Source organism: Eptesicus fuscus, chromosome 15 (assembly GCF_027574615.1).
Source record: "Eptesicus fuscus isolate TK198812 chromosome 15, DD_ASM_mEF_20220401, whole genome shotgun sequence".
Lineage (NCBI taxonomy): Eukaryota > Metazoa > Chordata > Mammalia > Chiroptera > Vespertilionidae > Eptesicus > Eptesicus fuscus.
This window is the reverse complement of record NC_072487.1, coordinates 54,036,726-54,053,515: the sequence shown is the minus strand read 5'-3', so window position 1 is coordinate 54,053,515 and position 16,790 is coordinate 54,036,726. Positions and strand designations below refer to the sequence as shown.

Sequence of the window (16,790 nt, the reverse complement as noted above, 5' to 3'; positions counted from 1 at the left end):
AGTCCTTACAATAGAGTCAGTGCAGCTAAAAATAAACCTCAGGCAGTTCATATTAACTGGGTAATAATAACAGGCAACTAGGAGGCTCGGTGTCCAAATATGATGAAAACAGGAAGTTCATTACACAAGCTGTTCTTTCCTGATAGATCTGAATTCTTAAAGCCTTAACTCAAAAATAATCCCTTCAGGTTATAAATAAAAGCAGAGAATTGTCTCTTACTTGTGGCTTAATGGGGATGATAACATTGTAGCTAAATAAATCCACATAGTTATGATCGAATGTAGCACTGGAACGTCTGTGCTGGTAGAGGAGAAAGTGAGTTTAGAGACCCCTGCCCTCTCAGACAGGCAGCTTTTCTTATCCTGGGCACAAGTTGCCAAGGAGATATTGCTTTGCTTGGGTACAATGATAGGAAAGCAGAACACCTTCAGGTGTGGAAAGTACTTTTAGCCAGCCAGGCCTGCATGGCTCAGTGGTTGAGCATTGACCAGGAGGTCACGGTTTGATTCCCGGTCAGGGCTCTATCTCCAGTATGGGGCATGCAGGAGGCAGCCAATCCATGATTCTCTCTCATCATTGATGTTTCTATCTCTCACTCTCTCTCCCTTCCTCTCTGAGATCAATAAAAAGTATATATATATATATTTATATATATATTTTAAAAAAAGAAAGTACTTTTATTTTTCTCAGGGGGAGAAAATGTATGAGCAGAACAACCCCAACTATAAGTGTCAGATAGATATTGTAAATTTCAATCTTGGATTTTTCAGGGTGAAGTGGGAATGAGGCCCAAAGGAAGAGGTTAAGCTCCCTTCCTTATACAACTCCTTTTCTCTATTGAGTGTCACTGATTGCAAATTTTAAGATTTTCTTGATGAAAATAAGGTGAGCATGAAGAGAAATTTTAGTTTATGTAACTAGAATAAACCCCACCCGCTCCCTTCCTGAAACCAAATCCTAGCCCTCCAGGTGTCACTGGGCATTGTGAGGGGTCATGTGACCTTGCCATTCACCTCCTCTTTGGAAATCTCTCATTAGTTGTTACCACGGCCACCAGTAGGGTTCCCCTGGCCCAGTGGTCTGCAAACTCATTAGTTAACAGAGCCAAATATCAACAGTACAACGATTGAAATTTCTTTTGAGAGCCAAATATTTTAAACTTAAACTATATAGGTAGGTACATTGTTATTAATTTAATTAGGGTACTCCTAAGCTGGCCTTTGCTAAAAACTCAAGGGGCCAAAGAGCCGCATGTGGCTCTCGAGCCGCAGTTTGCCGACCACTGCCCTGGCCCAAGCATCAGTCACTTCTTTCTTTCTTTTTTTTTTTCTGAGTGTCTTTCTGGGTCAACAGTTCTTTTGAGTCCCAATTTCAATGTCCTACAGTTCCTTATGTGTACATGTCAGCAATGATATTTCAGTTCTGGATGGTGGACAAATGGTAGCAATGCAGGTCCGACCCTCTCTGGTTTGGTCCTGGGCAACCTGCAGTGATGCACAGCTGCTGACTGCTAGTATGGCAAGGCGTCATCAGCGTCTTCCATCTCTGGACTGCTTCTCTTCTGTTTTCATGGCTGGAGTAGTCCTGTCGATTCCTCTCTGTTGCAGGAATCCACATGGTCTCGGAGTTGTTTTCTGAAAATATACAAAGATATTCTCAACCAAAAGTTAACAAAGGAATCTTTTCTATAAATTTGACTTTCGATCCTTTTTCATTTTTTGCCCAAACGATTTTCCTTTGGCTTGTTTTGACCCCATGTATGTTTTACCTGGGTGTCTTGCTGTTAGCATTACAAATGAAAGTTAATTTTCTAAAGTAAAAATTTTCTAGATGTAATTTACTTACAGGATATTTTTCCTTACATGATATTCTTCTACTATCCCCCCTTTTTTGATTTAAATATTAGGAGGCTTTTGAAAATTTTATAATGTAGTCTTGATAGCTTTTAAATTTTAATTTTTTTGCACTATAATATGACTGCTTTAGGTTCATTACATGTTACACAATTTTACCATGAGATGAACTACCAATAAAAATTTTAGTTAACACTTTAGGAACAGCTTTTTGTCCCATACAATTAATTTTTCTAGAATATTTGCTTATTTCAATTAACCAATTTAAATTAGCCTGAAAACTTGACTACTATTTTACTGTCAAATTTAATACTCTAACAACAATCTTATTTTTTAAAATTTCTTTATTGATTAAGGTATCACATATTTATCCTTAGTGGAAAGGATTATTTGCCTTCTTGAGTAGGCCCTGAGCATTCCTGGTACTAGGCTGGATTTAGATATCAAAAACCCACTTCCCCACACCATGGGTACAAGACAACTCAAACAAGTCTTGTTGCAGTGAGAGGGCAGCTGCTGTCGGCCAAGTCTCTGTCTGTTACCCGGGTCCCGATTTGAGCGGGGCATGGGAAGTTAAGCAGTCATGGGGGCAGGAGACCTCCCTCAGAAGGGGTGAAGGTTCAGGCCCCTGCAAAGTTGGGGGGGGGGGTGAGGGTCTGTGCCCCACCTCTGTTGACCCCCAAGTTCTCTCCTGATGGCCCCTCTGCGACTGTGCCTGTCTTAGGTTGTTCCTTTCCTGAGGAATCTTACCCATCTCTGGCTAACCAGCCATCCTCTGGGGCCAAGCAGGGTGATGTGAGGTTCAGTTCTGTCTCCTTGGTAGCCTATGCCCCCGTGGCCTCCACGCTCACATCTTTCTTTAATTTCCTGTAATACAGTGGAGACCTGGCTGGGAGTTTAATCAAGACAGGATTGGGGTGGCGAAGAGAATGGGAAGGACAAAGAGGTGTCCTGCATGGAGAATGACAAGTGCACAGGGATCTGGCAGTTTTCTCTCCCAGGTCAGTAACGTCCGCAGGGTTGGCCGCAAACAAAAGTGTCTGCTTGGGAGGGGAGTGGTTTGGGGACATGGGGCATACTTTCCCCTTCCGGGAGAGTGGGTTTTTTTTTTTTTTTTCATATTCAACAAATCTAGGAATATATCCCAGGAAGGGGGTCCACTTTTGAAGTGATAATGTATAGGGCCAGTCACAGTAGGTCTCGGGAGGGCCACATTGCCAAGACCTCACATTTGAGAATAGCCTCAAACGTGGAATTTGGATGTTATTTCCAAATGAGGTTAAACACACAGCCACTGACACACACTGATGTAATTGGGGAGGGGGAGGAAGAGAAGGAGGACATCACACAAGACTTTAAACTTGTGTTCTATGACCAGATCATATTAGCTGTTGGGTACTATCAATTTTATATTTTGTAAACCTGTGACTAGCACGATTCTATTGCACTATATATACTTATTGAGTGTAAACATTAGGGTATATCACAATTCTTGTAATCCTGTTGGCATTTCTTCACTTTCTAAAATCCTGCCATTCTCAGAAATTGGAAGTGCTCTGGCCTCTGAGAGGCCCCGACTGTAGACTTTCTCTGCCCTCGATGCTGCCCGTGGGGCATGGTGGCCTTCCGTAAGAGAAGGAGGAAGAGTGGTTGCTCCGGAGGGATTTATAGAGATATTCCCCTGTGATGGAGGAGTGCGGTGGTTCGTGAACTTACACGGCAACTAACTCTCCTTGGTAGCTTGTTAGAAACGACCTACGATGCACTGAGAATTTCTGGCCCAGACCCAAGATCTTGGCTCAGGGCGTCTGGGACTACTCTTTGAAAAGCCCTGCTACCGATTACAGAGGCAGCTGTTGGGGGAAGGTCAAATTATAGAAGTCCCCTTTGGGAAATATGTGATGATTCCCCCAGGGAACAGTGAAGACTCTGTCTTAGAGAGAGGTTTCCCCACTAGGATCAATCAATAAAGAAACGAGCCAGGGCCCTGGCAGGAGAGAGAGCAGAGGCAGGGTTGACCGGGAAGCCTGACTGCAAAGAGCTGGGAGCAAGTGAGGAACTGTTTGAATGAGCAGACTGTGGGGGTAGGCAGTCATACCAGAGGGACATGTGGTGCAGGCAGCTTCTGGGGAACCTCAGTGGAGGGGAGTGGCGGAAGGGTCAGGGTAGAGTGGGCATGTCCTGGAGGGTCAGAACCTTGAGCACAAAGCTGAGGAAGAAGAGGCTCTGTGGGGGCTGGTATAGGAAGAAGCTCAGAAGGCACCACTCCCTCCAATAATTGCAAACAAGTGTGAATATTCCTTATAGGCCGCGTAGCTACTGAAGTCACAGTGAAGACAGATCTGTTATGACGTTTCTGACTAACTAATGTTTTTGTAAAAATAAGGGAATATATAGAGTACCTGAGATAGGGGAGGGAGGTGTCCTAAGCTGTGGGGTGAAGTGTGTTTTTCTAGATTATTGAGTGACATCAGTACTTCTGCTACAGGGTCAGTTTTATACATTTTAACAATTATAGTTTAGCCTTGGTCAGTGGGGCTCAGTTGGTTGGAGTGTCATCCTGTGCAGGTTCATTTCCCAGTCAGGGCACATACCCAGGTTGCGGGTTCAATCCCCCGGTCAGGGTGAGTACAGGAGGCAGCTGATCGATGTTTCTCCCTCACATTTTTTTTTTTCTCTCTCTCTCTCCCTCTCCCTTTCTCTCTCTCTCATATAAATGAAAACATATCCTCAGGTGAGGATTAAAAAAAAAGCAAAGTTTAAACACATCAGTTTTATTTCCATGATCCACTTATAATTCTGTGCTCAAATCCAAAATTCTTCTGTTACTTTTTGTCCATTCCAAAGACGTAACACAAAAGCCTTCCTATGAGTAACAAGAGAAATTTATCCATTCGTTATATGATTGAATAATTATGGGCTTTCTGTGGTTTTAAATATAAAAACATCTCTGTTACCTAAGTTTTTACTAACTTTAAATTTCATTTATTTAATTTATACTAACGATAGCAACTATGCTTTATATTTTGGAGTAATCTGCTTAGCAACTTGACTAAAAGCCATTTGAGCTAACAGTACAATTCTCAAGCTTTCTGGATTGCAAAGCTCTATTGTTTCCTGACTTCCACATATTATCCTTTTTTTTTTTTTCTAGTGGAACAACATTAATAGATTAGAGCAAAAGAGTCCTAACAACTCAACTTCTATTTTGCTTCTGTTGTGGCCATCACTGATAATGGTTCCTAGGCTATAAAAAGTCGGACAAATAGTGTTAATAGGACTTTGAAATCAATGACAGTTGTTGGATGTGTATGTGTGTTTGGGTGGTTTGTGTGTAGGAAGTCAAAATATAGCCTACTCAAAAAATTCAATAAAATTTTAAAATGCCTAATATAAGCTAGACACGATTTAGGTGCTGGGGATATAAGTACAAAGTAATGGGTGCATTCTCAGGGAACTTACATTCTTATGGTAGGAGATGGATAACGAAGAGAGTGACAGGAAGTGGGGTATGTGTGCTATTTTATGGTGGGATAGTGAGAGAAGGCTTCTATAATGAGTGACATTTGAACAAAGACTTGAAGGAAGTGAGCAAGCTTAGTGCATATCTGGGTGGAGGAATTTTGGTACAAAGGCCTTGAAAGAGGAGGTGACATAGGATTTGGAGGAATATCAAGGAGACCAGTGAGAGTGGAGTGGAATGGATGAGGCAGGGAGGGAAAGGAGATGAAGTTGCAAAGTTAGCTGGCTGGTCTTTTTGGCCATGCTAAAAATCCCTGAATTTTTGTCTTTTTTCTTATCTTGGTGAGATGGGAAGCCAATGGAGGGATTTGTGCAAAGGAATGATATGAACATTTAAAAAATATATTTGTATTGATTTCAGAGAGAGGGAGAGAGAGATAGAAACATCAATGATGAGAGAGAATCATTGATTGGCTGCCTCCTGCATGCCCTACACTGGGGATCGAGCCACAACCCAGGCATGTGCCCTGACTGGGAATTGAACCATGACCTCCTGGTTCATAAGTCAACACTCCACCACTGAGTCACACCAGCCAGGCTGATGTGAACTTTTTAACAGGTTAACTGTGACTGTTGTAAGGGGAGAGTATTAGGCTGAGTTCCCAGAAGTAGAACCTGAGAGGGGGATGTGTGTGTGATTTATGGATAAACTGGGGGAGAGTAAAAGAAGCAGGTAAAAGAGGAGGAGAATGGCAAACATTCAGCCTGATCTCATGGGAAGCTCTGGAGCATAAATTACACTGTAGAGTTTTTTTCCCACTTGAGATGAGGGAGAGGGGCTTTTTACCTTCACCCTGGTTATTGGATGAAGTCTCTGGGGGAAAGGGATGGATGGTGTAAATCCCAGGCCCTTCCAGGTGTAGTGGCTTCCATTGCCCAAGTGCAATTATCATTGATGCACTTACAGCAGCTGGGTAAGGGGCTCACCAACCAATTGATAAAAGGCTTTTCAGAGGGTCTGATTTAGTGAGCTAATAGCATCTTCTACATGGAATAAGGGTGAAAGTAGAGACACTAATTAGGAGGAAAGTGCAATAGTCCAGAAGGAAGATGAAGGTGGCTTGGATTAGAATGTAGCAGTAGAGGGGTTGAGACGTATTGTTGGATTCTGGATAAATTGGGGGAGGGGCAAGGCCCATAAGATTTGCTAATGGATTGCTTATAGAATATAAGAGGAGAAGAATCAAAGGTGACTTCAAGGTTTGTGACCTAGTCATTTATTGAGATGGAGAAGACTGTGAGAGGAGCAGGTTTTGGAATGGGGTGAAAAGTAGAAGCTTCATTGGAAACATTAAATTGCAAATGCCTTGTAAGATGTCTGAATGAAGATGTAAAGGAGGCAAATAAATGTAAGAGTCTGAAGTTGTGAAAATACGTTTCATTTCCTAAGTTCAGATGACCAACTGCTCATGATACTAAAAGAATGTGCATATGTGTTTGAGATAGCACTGTTGGAAACTTTTGGGTTCTGAGAGTGGATGTGGAGTGAGGAAGCCATAACTAGTTCCAAACAACCTCAAAAAGGGCAAAGATAAATATTGGAGACCATAGATCAGTAGTCTTGATGACAACTTCAGCTACCATTTCTAAAATAGAGCATTAACAAGATGAGCTTTCATATAGTTACCAAAAGTTGTAATAATTTAGAGGTAGCATGGATTCCCAAAGAACAAGTTGGACCATACTAACTTCATTTATATTTTGATAGCATTCTAGGCACAAAGGTTTAGGAAATTCTATCTTAGTATATCCCAATTTTTATGACAAGATGAACAAATATAGGCCAGAATATAGAATTATCATGTAGATTTCTAACTGGCTAAACAAGAGCAAAGAAGGGTCAACCCTTAGGTTATTTTTTGCTGCCAAACAAGTTTTTACATATCTAGGCCTTTTGGTAGTTGTAATTTTTAATCAACAACTTAACTGAAAAGCTAGAAAGCTTATTATCAGATTTGAAGATGACACAACCTGGGGAAAAATAGCTAATATATTGAATTATAAAGTGCAAGTTTTAAAGAAGGAGAAACCAAAACTCACAATCTTAAAATTAATAGTGATGAATGCAAAATATTCTATTTCACGGATGTGAGAGATCTCCCTTCACAGCAGTGAACAATATCAACAATTTTTGATAAAGATGCTTATTTTTCATTGTCATTTGTGGCAAGACATTAAGAGTTCAGGCTTTGGAGCCATCTGCCTAGGTTAGAATCCTGGCTCTGCCACTTACTAGATGTGTGATCTAGGGTCTGTTTCTTAAAATCTGTGTTTTATTTTCCTTACCTGGAAGATGAGGATGATATTAGTTACAACTAATATTGTTGGCATTTTCATAAGAATTAAACTCATGTACTTAGGACAATGCCTGGGACATAGTTAGTGCTCATTTGATAACTTTAATAACAGATTCAACAATGTGATCTGGTTGCTAGAAAGGTAAGACTGAGTACAATTATAGAAGTGAGCTATCAAGATCAAGGGAAGCTCATGGCCCACTGTATTCTTTACTGCTGGGATTTTATTTAGTTCTGGGTGTCCATAATTAAAAAAAGTGTCTCCAACCTGTGGGAAATTGAGTGCTGAAGGTGGTGAAGAGTATAGACTCATGCCAAATGAAGAAAAATTGAACGGACTGGGATAGAGAGAATGACTTCTTTTGGAAAAAGACTCAGGAGATGAAATAAAGTTTCCTTGAAAAATCTGAAGGGCTGTCATGTGGAAAAGTAATTAGATGGAAAAGAAATTAGAGTCCCTGTTGCTCTGGAGACAGAACCAGAAGCAAAGAGTAGGAATCAAAGGTAGGGTGCAAAAGTGTTTTAACTTTGTTACTTGCAGAGAGAGGGCAGAAGCCCGGTCTAGCTCCGCCTCTAAATTACTGTAAGATATCAAGTTTCTCCACTCCACAGGCCCCAGTTTCATAATCTGTGAAATCAGGGTTTGGAGTATTATGTGCTCTAAAGTGGAAATTAGGATTGGTCTATTAATGGGTTATCTTCCTAGACAGTGGGTTTCCTATTGTTACCATCGTAAGTAGCTAGTTTATTAATATTAATAATGGGAAGAAAGCAAAGGGAAGGCCAGACATTATAAGCATGGTCATCTGGGAAGCTTCACCAGGAAGCTGCAATTTCCCAGGCCCCAGGGAGCCACCAGTCTATTCCCTGCAAAACACTGGGAAAGGGGCTCCGTCAAAGATGGGTGCATGCGCAGTGAATTTGGAGAGATGTTTGGAAGGTGCTTGCCTGTCAGTCTAACCTGGAAAAAAAGATAATTGGCTAGGGTGTGGAAACACTATAAGCATGTGAAATCTTGAAGGCTTAATTGGTTAAATTCCTAATTATAACCCAGACAAAGAGTTCTTGCTCTCTTGTTTGCTCTTGCTTGCTCTTGCACTTCTATTTCTTGCTTGCTCCATGATCTGCACTCGCCCGCCATGTGACCCCACATGCAATGGACTGCAGCTGGGAACACAAGCTAAGCTAGCCATATGCTGGACTGGATTGTGCTTTAATATGGAGCTGAAACTCTGGGCAGTGATTTTAATCCTAGCTCTATTGAAGATAATAGTTGAACTTTTTCCATGGCTAGAGGGAAGGAGATGGGACCTTGGAGAGGAATTCCCCTAATGTCATATCATCAATAAAGCTTTCCACTATACCTCATCCTCCTGTGGGGGGCCTCAGGAAATTCTTGTTCCCGTGGCACCCCAAGAACTCCACTTCCACCAATAACAGGTGGGGACACAGCGGGCACCCCACTGATAACACTCTCCCTGGAAATGTCTAAATTGAGACATATTAGAGTAGACATTATTGTATTTGATTAGGATTTATTTGATCTAAATGGCATCAAAGATCTCTTTTAATTCTAAGATTCTAGGAAAAAAATTGCTTATTTATTTATTTAAAATTTACTTTTGCAAAAATAGAAAATGCTTTATTTCCAGGAATTACAAAAGCTAATGAAGTACAGGATGAAGGGAGTGCTGATGTAATCTTGTGTAACAGAAGGAATGGCCACCTAGTTTTGCTTTCCAACTACAAACACCATGGGGATCTCGTGGTTTAAGGTAAGGCACGATGAGGGCCAATATTAAGTAAAATAAGGCTGCCTTGAACACAAGCACTGCGATACCATGACAGTCTATCTAATAACCCACATGGCTACCAAATGACTACAGGGCAGGTAGCCTATACAGCGCATACTCTGGACCAGGGGTGGGGAACATTGGGCCATTTGGATATTTATAACATTATTCACGAGCCATACAAAATTATCAACTTAAAAATCAGCCAGCTATATTTGGTAAAATATTTAATTAATTCACCCCTAATGCCTTGGTAGGGCCAGACCAAATGATTTCGAGGGCCTTATATGGCCCGCGGGCCGGACGTTTCCCACTGCTGCAAGGGATAAATAAATCATATACCAGGTAGGATGGATTGGGATGGCACACAGCTTAAAACTTATGAACTTTCTATTCCTGGAATTTTCCATTTAAATTTTCAGATCTTGGTTGACTGTGGGTAACCACAGAAAGTGATACTATGGATAAGCAGGGACTGCTGTACTGTGAAATGCTCAGATGTTTAAGTTCATTAGTTTTGACAACTGCATATCAAGATAAAATATTATCATTAGCCCATTATGTTCCCACATGCCCCCCAGTCAATTCCCATAGTTACCCTTCAACTACTGATTGGCTTTGTATCATCATACCTTAGTTCTATCTATTCTAGAATTTCTTATGAGTGGAATCATGTATGTGCTCTTTTGTACTTTGTTTCTTTCATTGAGTATAATATTTTAAAGATTCATTTATGTTGTATGTACCAGTAGTTCATTTGTTTTTATTGCTGAGTAGTTAAGTGTTCCATTCTTTGAATACACCACAGTTTTAAAAAACTCTCTTTCCCTGTGATGCACATCTGGATTGTTTCCAGATTTTGGCTATTCTGAATAAAATTTCTATGCAAATTCTTATATAAAGCTTTCTATAAACAGACATTTCTATAAACACACATTTTCATTCCTCTTGGGAAAATATCTATGAATCGAATTTCTGGGTCATAGGTCAGATGTATGTGTAACCTTGTAAGAAATTGCTAAACATTTTTCCAAAGTAGTTGTACCATTATATATTCCACCAGAAAAAGTGAAACTTGGAGTTGTTCCACATCCTTTCCAACATTTGGTGTTGTTACTGTGTGTGTGTGTGTGTGTGTGTGTGTGTGTATCTCATTGTATTTTACTTTGTAGAAACCTGATGACTAATGATGTTGAATACTTCTACATGTGCTTATTGGCCATTTGTATAACTTCTTCGTGAGCTGTCTGTTCAAATCCTATGCCCATTTGAAAAATTGAGTTCTTTTTCTTTTTATTATTGATTTATAGGATTTCTTGGTGTGGTTTGGGCATATTTATCAGATATGTGTATTGTGAATATTTTTTTCCCAGTCTGTGACTTGCCTTTTTACTTTCTTGATAGTGTCTTTAGATGAACAGACACTTTGTAGTTGGATGTATTAAAGTTTATCAATGTCTTCCTCTTATGGTTCATGCTTTCTCTGTCCTTCTTGAAAAGTTTTTGCCTACTGTAAGGTTGTAAAGATTTACTCCTAAGTTTCCCCCCTAACTTTATTATTATATTGTTTTACCTTTAATTCTCAAATTGATTTTTGTGTATGATGTGAGGGAAGAGTGAAGATACTTCCCTTTCCCCTTCCCCTTCCTATTCCCCTTCCCCTTCCCCTCCCCCTTCCCCTTTGAATACACCACAGTTTTAAAAAACTCTCTTTCGAGAGAAACCAAGATGGCGCCATAGGTTAAGCACCTAGCCCGCAGCCGGGCACAACAATTTCAAAGATACAACTAGAGGTCAGAACGGTCATCGTCCAGAGCCGCGGGAAAGCTGGCGGACTGAAATGCCCACAGCTGGGGAGAAGGAGAAGGCCACGGGGACAGTCGGGGGAGCCGCAAAAGCCTGAGGTATGGAGAAACGGACGGAGACACGAGCACGCGCGCCTGCGGGGAGGATGGAGCCGGAGAGGAAGGGGCGGCTGACGGCCTGGCCGGCGTTCACTGGCAGGAAGGAGATAAAGGCTCCGGATTGCGCTGAGCGCCGGCTCCGACTGCACTGAACCCCGCTCCGGGCGAAACCCTGGGAAGCCAGGCGCAGGCTGGGGGAATGAATCTGGGCTGTGGGGCGCAGGCACAGAGGAGCGGCGGAAGGCAGAGCTCCAGAGGCGCGCGCAGGAAAGGGCGCAAAGGACGGACTGTTGCCTGCGCCACTGAACTGCCCTAGCGGGAAGGAGACAAGGGCTCCGGACCGGGCTGAACCCCAGTTCCGACTGCACTGAACCCCAGTTCCGGGCGAAACCCTGGGAAGCCAGGCACATGCTGGGGGAATGAATTTGGCCTGTGGGGCAGAGGCACAGAGGAGCGGCGGCTCCAGAGGCGCACACGGGAGGGCGCGCAGAGGAGGGACTGTTGCCTGCGCCACTGAACGGCCCTGCTGGGAAGGAGACAAAGGCGCCAGACTGCGCTGAGACCCAGTTCCAACTACATTGAAACCCAGTTCCAGGCAGCGGGCGAAACTCCAGGGCGCGTTTCTCTCAGAGGTGTTTGCAAGGAATACAGAGGGACACAGACACAGGAGCCTCATGTCTCCTGCACAGCAACTCTTCCTATATAGACAAAGAGGGTCCTCATGGACAATTGGCCTGGAGGATAATTCCTCCTAGTGACACCAACAACAATCAAGACTTAACTGTAGATACGCACTCAGTTTCGCAACTGCGCCGCCCCCGCAGGCCGCCCGGCCCGGGGCACTGGGGACGCCGCGGCGGCAGCGGCGCCCGGAGCCCGGCGGCCGCCCAGCGCCCATCCCCACCGCGAGGCCCCCGCGCGCCTGGTTCCGCGGGCCGCGCGCTCCGCACACCGGACGGAGGCCCGGGCGCCCTCTCCGTGCACCTCCCGGCGCCACTAGACCTCAGTAGAGTTGACTGAATTCAAGGGATTAAGAAGAACAAATTGGGGAATTCGAAAAAGATGACGGCGGAGGTGAAGGCTGATGTGTTGCCTCACATGGCAGTTTCGGAAATACAACTGGAACATGGACTAGTGAGGGTGGCGACTGCTGCTCGCGTCTCCCCAGACCGGGCGGCTGCTCCTCTCAGTCAGCACCGCAGCCGGGGCCATGGGCTCGTGGGCGCCGCAGCAGCTGCTGTGGCGGCGGCCGCGGACTCGGCGCAGCGGCTCTCTGTGAAGGAAGAGACCATCTTTCTGCAGGAGGGGCGCATCCGCGCCACCGACCTGGCCGAACTGCGCAGTGAGATCCTCGAGGCCCCGGAGGCTGCCAACACCGATTTGGAGGATTCTTAGGAGTTCTCATCTTACATTCAAGCCCTTTAAGCCATTTTGACAGAGGAGAATCAAGAAGGCGGCTAAGTTAAACAAAGGAACTGCGAACTCCACCGCGCACAGCAATTTCAGGGGCACGAATGGAGGACAGAGCCTCTGCCATCCAGAACTACAGGAGAGATGGCTGAATGGTAGATTTATAGCTAAGAGGGAAGAGGAAACCAGCGAAATCGGAGGGGATGAGGTGTGGAGGCGCGTGGGTCTGGTTGGTGGCGGGGGAAAGGGGCTTTTGTTCCAAACCTAGGGGAGATTAGCTCTCCATCACACTGAAATCCAGCTTCTGGGGACCCGTGGGAGACCCAGATGCCTGCGGGGAGAGGCGGGACTCTTGCGGAGGTGCCAAGCGCCCCTGGGTCTGGGGGAGGCCACGCTCCCCTGGATCCGAGTGAGGCCAGGGGTCCATAGATCCAGGTGAGGCCTCGCGCATCTAGGCCCGGGTGAGCCCAAGTGGCCCTGGGTCTGGGAGAGGCCAAACATCCCTGGGTCCAGGTGAGACCATGTGTCCCTGGATCGGGTGAGGCCTCGTGAACCTAGGCCCGGGTGAGCCCAAGTGGCCCTGGGTCTGGGAGAGGCCAAGCGTCCCTGGGTCCGGGTGAGACCATGTGTCCCTGGATCCGGGTGAGGCCTCGTGCACCTAGGCCCGGGTGAGCCCAAGTGGCCCTGGGTCTGGGAGAGGCCAAGCCTCCCTGGGTCCGGGTGAGACCATGTGTCCCTGGATCCAGGTGAGGCCTCGAGCACCTAGGCCCGGGTGAGGCCACGTGCCCCTGGGTCTGGAAAAGACCAAGCGCCCCTGGGTCCAGGTGAGACCATGTGTCCCTGGATCCGGGTGAGGCCTCGTGCACCTAGGCCCAGGTGAGCCCAAGTGGCCCTGGGTCTGGGAGAGGCCAAGCGTCCCTGGGTCCGGGTGAGACCATGCGTCCCTGGATCCGGATGAGGCCTCGTGCACCTAGGCCCGGGTGAGCCCAAGTGGCCCTGGGTCAGGGAGAGGCCAAGCGTCCCTGGGTCCGGGTGAGACCATGTGTCCCTGGATCCGGGTGAGGCCGCGTGCACCTAGGCCCGGGTGAGCCCAAGTGGCCCTGGGTCTGGGAGAGGCCAAGCGTCCCTGGGTCCGGGTGAGACCATGCGTCCCTGGATCCGGATGAGGCCTCGTGCACCTAGGCCCGGGTGAGCCCAAATGGCCCTGGGTCTGGGAGAGGCCAAGTGTCCCTGGGTCCGGGTGAGACCATGCGTCCCTGGATCCAGGTGAGGCCTCGTGCACCTAGGCCCGGGTGAGCCCAAGTGGCCCTGGGTCTAGGAGAGGCCAAGCGTCCCTGTGTCCGGGTGAGACCATGTGTCCCTGGATCCGGGTGAGGCCTCGTGCACCTAGGCCCGGGTGAGCCCAAGTGGCCCTGGGTCTGGGAGAGGCCAAGCGTCCCTGGGTTCGGGTGAGACCATGTGTCCCTGGATCCAGATGAGGCCTCGTGCACCTAGGCCCGGGTGAGCCCAAGTGGCCCTGGGTCTGGGAGAGGCCAAGCGTCCCTGGGTCCGGGTGCGACCATGTGTCCCTGGATCCGGATGAGGCCTCGTGCACCTAGGTCCGGGTGAGCCCAAGTGGCCCTGGGTCTGGGAGAGGCCAAGCGTCCCTGGGTCCGGGTGCGACCATGTGTCCCTGGATCCAGATGAGGCCTCGTGCACCTAGGTCCGGGTGAGCCCAAGTGGCCCTGGGTCTGGGAGAGGCCAAGCGTCCCTGTGTCCGGGTGAGACCATGTGTCCCTGGATCCGGGTGAGGCCTCGTGCATCTAGGCCCGGGTGAGCCCAAGTGGCCCTGGGTCTGGGAGAGGCCAAGCGTCCCTGGGTCCGGGTGCGACCAGGTGTCCCTGGATCCAGATGAGGCCTCGTGCACCTAGGTCCGGGTGAGCCCAAGTGGCCCTGGGTCTGGGAGAGGCCAAGCGTCCCTGGGTCCGGGTGCGACCATGTGTCCCTGGATCCAGATGAGGCCTCGTGCACCTAGGCCCGGGTGAGCCCAAGTGGCCCTGGGTCTGGGAGAGGCCAAGTGTCCCTGGGTCCGGGTGAAGCCAGAGCCTGGGTCCGGGTGAGGCCGTGTGCCCCTGGATCCATCCGGGTGAGGCTGGGTCCCAGGCCCGGGTGAGACCATGCGCCCCTTGGGTATGGGTGAGGCCACGTGCCCCTTAGTCCGGGTGACGCCGTGCCCCTGGGTTCGGCCGAGACCAAACCAGAGGGAGTCGGACCTCCGTTACCGCCATTTGTCCACCATCCAGAGCTGGGGGGTCAGTGCTGACATGTACACATAAGGAACTACTGGACATTGAAATTGAGTCTCAAAAGAACTGTTGGTCCAGGGGGAAGCTCGCTACAGACTGATTCATTTGCCTGTCAGCATAACTATTATTGCTCGTCTCACATTCAGTGCTTATTAGTATATATCTAGTGACATATGATCTCGCTCATCTAGGGGAAATGATGAACAACATAGACTGAGGAACAAGAACAGAACCAGAAGCAAGGAGGCATCGATCGGACTATCGGGCCTCAGAGGGAGGATAGGGGAGGGTAGGGGGAGGGTGGGGGGAGGGGAAGAGTTCAACCAAAGGACCTGTATGCATGCATATAAGCCTATCCAACGGTTAAGTTCAACAGGGGATTGGGGCATGCGTGGGGAGAGGGGTGGGATGGGAATGGGGGGATGAGGACAAATATGTGACACCTTAATCAATAAAGAAATTAAAAAAAAAAAAAAAAAAGAGAGAGAGAGGGAGAGAGAGAGAGTAAAATCAAAGGTCTGTTTTTAGAATGGAAATGGTAGGAGACTTGACTTGGGTGGTGAACACACAATACAATATACAGATGAGGTATAAAATAAAATAAAATAATAAAATAAAATGAAGTGGGCAGAATGTGAAGATTTCTGAAATATGTATAATTTTATTAACCAATGTCACCCCAATAAAGTCAATTTAAAAAAGGAAAAAAAAAAAAAAATAAAAATAAAAAACTCTCTTTCCCTGTGATGCACATCTGGATTGTTTCCAGATTCCCCTCCCCCTTCCCCTTCCCCTTCCACTCCCCCTCCCCTCCCCCTCCTCCTCCCCCTCTCCTTCCCTCCCCCTCCTTCTCCTCTTCCTCCTCCTTCTCCTTCTTCTTCCTCCTCCTCCTCTCCTCTTCCTTCTTCTCTCTCTCTGTATGGATATCCAGTTATTCTAACCCAGTTGTTGAAGAAATTTTGCTTTTTTCACTGAATTGCTTTGGTGTCTTGTCAAAAGTCATTTGACTGTATGTGTATAGGTTTCTTTTTGGACTCTATTCTGTTACTAGTCCTGTTTTCTTTTCTAAGTGTTGTAATGGTTTTAAAATAGAAATGGATTAAGATTCTTAGGTATACAGAGGTTTATGAATTAGTATAGGAGTCCCACAGTAAGCATTTTCACCACTTGAAGACTTTTTGTGTGTGTTCAGTGAATACAAGATCACTTATTTGATTCTCATGTGAGTACTCCAGGGGAGGTTGTTGTAAAGAGCCAGCGTGTTAATGTGTATTGGCTTTTACTTGCTGCTTATAGCAACATCTTTCAGGAATGAGATGAGCTCAGGCAAGAATTAGCTGGGTTGAGAGCAGAAACAGAGGGAATAGAGAGAATCTAGAAATGCAAGGCTTGCCAGGGTTGAGAAAAACAACTATTCCTAAGCCCAAATAAGCTGTTGCCTTTCTATTCAAGTTTATTATTTTTAAATAGTTACAGTATAGCTGCCATGAGTTGAGAAAGGTAAAAGCTAGACCTTTTGCAATTAGTTAGAAATTTAGCTGAATTCTTATTAGCCACCAGTATGGCACCCGGGGTTGCTTCCTCCATTTTCCTGGCTCCTTGGAAAGTCCCGCCTTTCCTTAAAATTTAGGCTACTTGGCTGTCATGGGACTGTAACTCTCTGATGGTTCAGAAGAAGTTATAATTTGAGTCTATCCAGCTTTATATTGTTGTTAGGGTTGGACT

General features: G+C 46.2%; 1 long non-coding RNA gene across 2 annotated transcripts in view; it reads left to right on the top strand.

Annotated features, from left to right (window-relative positions):
• The window catches only part of LOC114231682 (uncharacterized), a 145,987-nt gene that overhangs the window by 72,381 nt on the left and 56,816 nt on the right, over window positions 1-16,790 (top strand). For both annotated transcript variants that reach the window (XR_008558393.1, XR_008558392.1), the window contains exon 3: window positions 9,326-9,448. This is a non-coding gene — a long non-coding RNA (uncharacterized LOC114231682). The remainder of the gene's footprint in view (window positions 1-9,325; window positions 9,449-16,790) is intronic.